The following is a 7,362-nucleotide window of genomic DNA, read 5'->3' on the forward strand; positions in this document are numbered from 1 at the left end:
GGTCAAACTAGAGGCCTTTTAGCAAAATATTTAACCTCCTGTAAAACGTAAGCTGGATTATTTTTTTTGCACAAATGTACAGAGAAGTTTTGTGTAAATCCCCAAAACATGACTTCATAACATCCAACACTGTTTATTCTCTAGTCTCAGAGCAACACAGGAACCTTTTCTACCAAAGAAAAGGGAGTGTTGCTGAAACTCCACCCGTCTTTGTGCTAAAAATACAGTCTGACGTCAGTTTTATAAATCAGATTTATACTTTAATTAACCCTCTGAACCCCAAACTGTTCGAAAGCCATTTATGTTCTGAAATACTGCAGAAAGTAGAGCATTTATAACAGCCATAAAGCATAAAAACAGAAGGAATGGTTTGATTTTTAGCTTTTCTGAGGGCTCTAAATATCTCGAGGAGCCTCAGTTCTGTCCGGAAAACACAAAAATAGAAGAGTACTGAGTTAAAAGCAGCAGTACAGATATTAAAAAGGATATTTAGTAGAATTTTAAAGAACGATTGGAAAGAAATAGAGCAGTTAAGGAAAAAACGAGTTGAGCTTTAGTTTGTTCTGCTTATTTCATCCTGCAGGGGCACAGTGAGAGAAAGTAATTTTCCAAATTAGTAAAAATAGCCGACATCTGCAGCGTTACACAATCAAATGAACGTGTCTAATAAGGGAAAACATTAAAAGATGGGCTAAAGACATGTAAACAACAGCAAAAAGACTCAAAAATACAACAAAAAACATTCAAATGACAACAATAAATCTTGAAATTACTGAAAAGACACACAAACTACCAAAAGAAGCTCAGAAGCACTGAAAAGACACAAAAACAACAACAAAGAGACTCAAAATACTAAAACAAACATGCAAACGTCAACAAGACTTGAAATTACCGAAAAACACGCAACCTTGTTGGTTGTGGTTTATTTCAGTAATTTTAAGACACTCACGATTACTGAAAAGACACATAAACAACAACAAGTCTTGAAATTACTAAGAAGACATTCAAACAACAGCAAAAAGACTCGGTAATTTGTGCATCTTTTCAGTAAATTCAACAACAAAGAGACTCAAAATACTAAAACAAACATGGAAATGACAACAAGAAGATTCGAAATTATCGAAAAAACATGCAGTCAACAATAAACACACTCGAAATTGCTGAAAAGACACGTAAACAACAACAAAGAAGCTAAAAAAGAAAAACATACAAATGATATAATTTGAAAATACTTCATAGAGACAGAAACAGCACCAAAAAGACTCCAAAACACTAAAAAAACAAGATGTAAATAACAATAAGACTCACAGAAGTATGTATGAATGACAAGACTCAAAATGTGTAAAAAGACACATAAACAAGTCTTAAAATTGCATGCAAACAACAGCAAAAAGACTCAAAAATACAAAAAAACATGCAAATGTGAAGAACAAATCTTGAAATTACTGAAAAACCAACAATAAAGACACTCAAAATGCCTGAAATGACACATAAATGACAAGAAAGAAGCTTGAAAATACAAAAAAATACAAGATGCAAATGACAAGACTCAAAAATACTGAAAAGAAGTACGTATGACAAGACTCAAAATGTCTAAAAAGACACATAAACAAGTCTTAAAATTACATGCAAATAACAGCAGAAAGACTCAAAAATACAAAAAAATTTGCAAATGACAACAACAAATCTTGAAATCACTGAAAAACCAACAATAGCGACGCTCAAAATGTCTGAAGACACGTAAATGACAAGAAAGAGGCTTGAAAATACAAAAAAATACAAGATGCAAATGATAAGAAGACTCAAAAATATTGAGAAGTACGTACAAACTACAACAAGAAGACTTGAAATGTCTAGAAAGAGACTTGAAAATACCGAAAAATGCAAATGACAACAGTAAAACAAAGAAAAGAAAGGGAAGGTCACCAAAAATCACAGTAAAAACTATTAGACTATATAACTTTAAAGACGTAAGACATAAAAAGTCACCATAAACCAGAGCCGAAACCTCAAAAAGTGTCTTTTTATTGGTAGAAAGCAGGATTTGTTCCTGTAAAATGAACCAAAGTTAGTGTTAATTCGCTCACATTTTCCTCTAAAATCAACTTCAGTCCTGTAAGAGAAACTAAAACATTCCTCTTCTGCTGGTTAAATGAATCGTATCAGAGGAAAGTTCTCTATGATCTCAGTTTTTATTGGAAGACTTCCCTGACATGAAGAACTGGTTCCACCTGGAGTGAATCTGAGTTCTGTCAGAAGAAGCAGATAAACCTGCGATAAAGACGATTACTGTGGAAATACAGCGACGTAGAAAACACTGTCAGAGCTCAGAAACCCGAAATTATCAGTTTAAAGTGGAGCTGACGCAGAAAAAAACTGTTTTCAAATCATTTTGTCATCCTGCACTCCATAAAATACCATTATGAGTTACATTTAGCTTTTTGTAAACTCTTCAAACTCATTTTCAGAAGTTTTTCCATCCAGAAAATCAACTAAACTGTAGAAACTTAATGTGTATAATACATAAAATTGTGTGTTTTAACTTAAATATTAAACTTATCAGGTCAGTTTGTAGCGTGAATCTTATTTCTCTACTGGAAAGCTCTTTAAATCTGTGTCTTCTGTTTTAAATGTCAACTCAATTTTAATTCTAAAGCCCATTTAAAACAACAGGAGTGATGTACAATTATAAACAGCAACAAATAAAACATAAAAGCAATGAATAAACACACAAATCTGATCAAAAACACAATAGCATGAGGACAAATGTGATATATTAATAACAGTGACTTGTTATTTTATGTATTTTTATTGTTTACTTGCTTCTACTTGTAAATTTAACTGTTAATTCAACCTTTTTCATTCATATTTACACATTAATTTTACTCTTTCCACTGTTTTCTTTCCACCGTTTGTTGTTTTTTTAAATTTTTATCAGTGAGATTACATAAAAACTATCAAGAAAGCTTCCATGAAACCAAGTGGAGCATTGCTGAAAGAAGAACCCATGAACTTTTTAATCCAGATCTGAAGCCTTTTTTGTTAAAACTGCGCTACATTTCATTGACTTTGGTGTAGAATGTGTTCTGTAAGTGACCTTCCAGCTGCTACTGTTATGTAATCGCAGCGTCCAATCCTTTCCTCCGGCAAAAAAACTCATTTCTGACTTCTTTTGTCAAGATTTAAGATTCAGAATAGTTGGAAAATGGAGAATTATGTTTAGATTTAGGCATCTAAAGCAACGTAAAATCCCAAAAAATATATAAAAGATTCATATAAAATAACATTAAAATACATATAGGTCATGAATAAATACAAGCATGTGTTCAACAAGCAGTCAAATTTACATTGTAATGGGAATAAAGGAGTTTTTGCTGAAGATCAGTGTTGATGAAATGTTTTTACTGTGAAGGTTGGTTTGTTTTTCTTCATGAGGAAGTCATATGAGGACTAAATGATTCAAGGAGTGACTGGTACTTTAATTTCTATCTTTATTTCTGTCTTTTTATGATCATTTTTCACGTCTCATCGACTCGTTTTTCGTAGAATCATCTTGTCATGGTTTAGTTTGACTTGTTTCCTGTAGATCTGCTCACAGGTTTATGATCAGACTTTGTTAAAATGCTGAACTTGGATGTTTGAGCTGCAGTCATGCTGCTCTCTGCTGGACGAAACATGGAAACACAATTATTTACTGTTCCTTTCTGTCAGCTGCAGACGGTTGATGCTGCAGCTGTTCTTTCACGTTAGGGTTCTGTAACTAAACACATTTACTCACATACTGCAGTGAAGCAGTAGATGAACCAAAATCCAGTGAATTTCGCTGGATTTTAGTTTATTGTTTTCTGAATGTTCTTAAAGAAACCTTTTTTGTTTAAACATTTCTTTTCTCCACCAAAAAAAAGGTTCAAAAATTTCCCAGAAATGTTGAAAATGTGGAAGTTTTCACTGTGATTTTTTTTCTCCCCACATTTTCAAACTTTAGAACAGGTCGATTTGACCCGCAGGACGACATGAGGGTTAAAGTCAACGACGCTGACATGAAGAAACATCCCAAACATCAGCTGCACTCGTTCTGCACAGATTTAGTTTGTGTTTATCCTTAAAAATAATGAGAATCTTTGTTTAATTGGACATAAGTAGCTCTACAAGGCAGAAAAACCTAATTTAAATTTAAAATGCATTAAAAAAAAGGCAATTTTCTGTTTAACAAGCAGCTCAGTTTTACACATTTACAGTTGAAATTAAAACTACTGAAGCAGAACTAATGAGGAGTTTAATGAGAATCACACAGAGACATTATTGATCTTTAACTCACTGATGGACCAGAAGCTGCTGATTAATAACCAGAGTCACGAACATCTGAACTGGGTGAAACACTGACACACTAAACCCGTCTGGAAAAACAACTACAGCTGCAGAGAGACGCACAACCCTGGAATAAAGACGGTTAATCTGCAAAAACTTTAAACTTTCAGCATTTAAAGTGAAAACTGTGTCGACAAATCAGCCTGCTTTCAGTCACTGATGAGTCTGAAGGCAGGAAAGCTCATTTTAGGATTGTGTTTTTGCTCCTGCCTCATTTTTATTCATTGTTTTATTCATTTTTACTACTGTATAAAGTCCTGGAGCTCTATAGAAAAAAAACAACCATAAATAGAATATGATAGAAGTATAAATGTCTTCTGTGCAGAACGACAGTTAGAATCACATAAATGTGTTTGTTCAATCCTCACGTCGTCCTGCGGGTCAAAACTGACCCGTTTTAAAGTTTGAGAATGTGGGAAAAATAATCTGTTTTTACAGTGAAACTTCTGATGTCCACATTTTCAACATTTTTAGGAAATTTTTGAACATGTTTTGGTGGAAAAAAAGAGATGTTAAAAAATTATTCTTGAAGAACATTCACAAAAAAAATAAACCAAAATCCAGCGAAATTTTGGTTGATTTTTTTGTGAATGTTCTTAAAGAAAATATTTGAAGTTTCACTGACATATATGTAATCACTTTAGATATTTTTAGGAATTTTTTTGGAAGATTTTTACTCATTTTTTGAAAATATTTACAAGAATTTTCTTGCCAAATTTGGGGGGTTTTTAAAATAAAACTTTTAAGGGAAACGTTTAAGAAATTTGAGGATTTTTTTTGCTGAATTTTTAAATTTTTTTTAAATAAGGAAACATTATTCTTTGGTGCCCATAAATGAAGACAACAGGAGGTTTAAAAGTTGAAGTTCTTTGATTATTTATTCTGCAAAAAAATGGGGGAAAAGGGAATCAACGTGTACAATAATTTACTAGACACTAGAAAACATGTGGTCCCTCTGCATATAGTACATTTCTACAACTTCTATAACCCTTTTCTCACAACTCTGCGCATTAACTCAAGAACCATATTTACTGAATGAATGCAAAAACTTTAAAAAAAGACATTTTTTTGAGCATGTAATTGTCGGTCACAGCTGATTCAATCAGGACTTTATTGGTCCACTGGGGATTGTAGATTTTTTGTTTTTAACAGAATCTTTTTAGTGGAAGCTGTTTTTTGTTTAGTTTTTTTTAAGCACATTTATGAAACATATATGCAGAATAAAGCAATTTTGATGAAACATCTCAAGCTGAAACATGAGTTCAAAATTTTAATATTTGAGTAATTCAGCTATTTAGAAACTGAAAAAAGTATTTTGATGAGAATTTACCAAAACTAGACTCTTTCATGTCAAAGTGAAATGTCAATTAATGCCAAAACACTTTGAAGGGGGTGAATTCTTTTTGTGTTTTAACTGGTAATAATTGCACATGAAGCTCCGCCCTACAAGTAGATGGGATTGGTTGTTTAGATTTGGGATGTATGAAATCCAGGAAGTCGGAATCTGTTTTTCGAGGCTGTAGTTTTTCAAGATGACTGTTTATTTCACTCATGATGCATCTTCTAGCATAAAAAATACCATCTTGACATCACTTTCACTTTAAATAAGCTCTTTGTTTGATCGGCAGCTCCATGTAACCTGATGAATTAGCCTGTTTTAGGTTTAAATGGATCTATTAGCACTTTTAGATTGTGAAACGGAGCTGAAGCTATTTGAAAATGTTGCATGCAAAATTGTTCCTAGAAAACTTTCAAGGAACTTTAAAATCTCTAGAAATTGTCTTTTTTTTCTGACAAAAATGTGACAAAAAACAAAAACACACTGAAAATGACAAAAAAATGAAAAAAAGAACAAAAAAAGATTGAAAATGACAAAAAATAGACAAAAAACAACAAAAAGTGATTGAAATTTGAAAAATTGTGACGAAAAAACCAACAAAAACAGACTGAAAATGACAAAAAGCCTGACAGCAAACAACATAAGTAGATAGATTAAAAAAGTGACAAAAAATGAGGCAACAAAACAAAAACAGATTGAAAATGACAAAAATTTAGACAATAAACAACATAGATAGATAGATAGACAGACAGACAGACAGACAGACAGACAGACAGACAGACAGACAGACAGACAGACAGACAGACAGACAGACAGACAGACAGACAGACAGACATGTCTGTGATGTTGCACAGTGTTTGTCTTATTTACATGAGCTGATAAAATGCTTCTCAGGTCACACTATTTAGATTTTCGTCCACATTTCACAGTGAATTCCTTCGTTATAAACCAGAGATTGAATCCAACCAGTCATTGTTTTTTTAACGTTATAAACCAGTTTTTGGATCCAACCAGTCAGTGTTTTTTGAACGTTATGAACCAGAAATTGAATCCAACCAGTCAATGTTTTTTCAACGTTATAAACCAGTTTTTGAATCCAACCAGTCATTGTTTTTTTAACGTTATAAACCAGTTTTTGGATCCAACCAGTCAGTGTTTTTTGAACGTTATGAACCAGAAATTGAATCCAACCAGTCAATGTTTTTTCAACGTTATAAACCAGTTTTTGAATCCAACCAGTCATTGTTTTTTTAACGTTATAAACCAGTTTTTGGATCCAACCAGTCAGTGTTTTTTTGTAACGTTTTAACCCTTTAACGTTCTGCTCAACCAAATGGTAGAGCACATTTTGGCTCACTATATTTTACTGAAAAATGTGTTTTAGATCATTTCACCTGTTTCAGCCATCCCTGCCACTCGGTTGAGGTACATTATACTAAAAAAGAACACTAGATGTCACTTTGTTTTGAAATAGCATGCAGAAGAAGTGACTGTGCTCACAGGAAGTTAGCAAGAGCAAAATCACTCCTGACATGAGGCCTGTGTTGGCTGTGATTTTCAAAGGTAAGATAGTATTTTTTGATATATTGTCATGTCTAAGGAGTTACTGAACATAACTGTGTAAAGTAAAACATAAAAAGAAAGACCGGAAAGGG

This window comes from Amphiprion ocellaris, chromosome 18 (assembly GCF_022539595.1).
Source record: "Amphiprion ocellaris isolate individual 3 ecotype Okinawa chromosome 18, ASM2253959v1, whole genome shotgun sequence".
In the NCBI taxonomy this organism is placed as follows: domain Eukaryota; kingdom Metazoa; phylum Chordata; class Actinopteri; family Pomacentridae; genus Amphiprion; species Amphiprion ocellaris.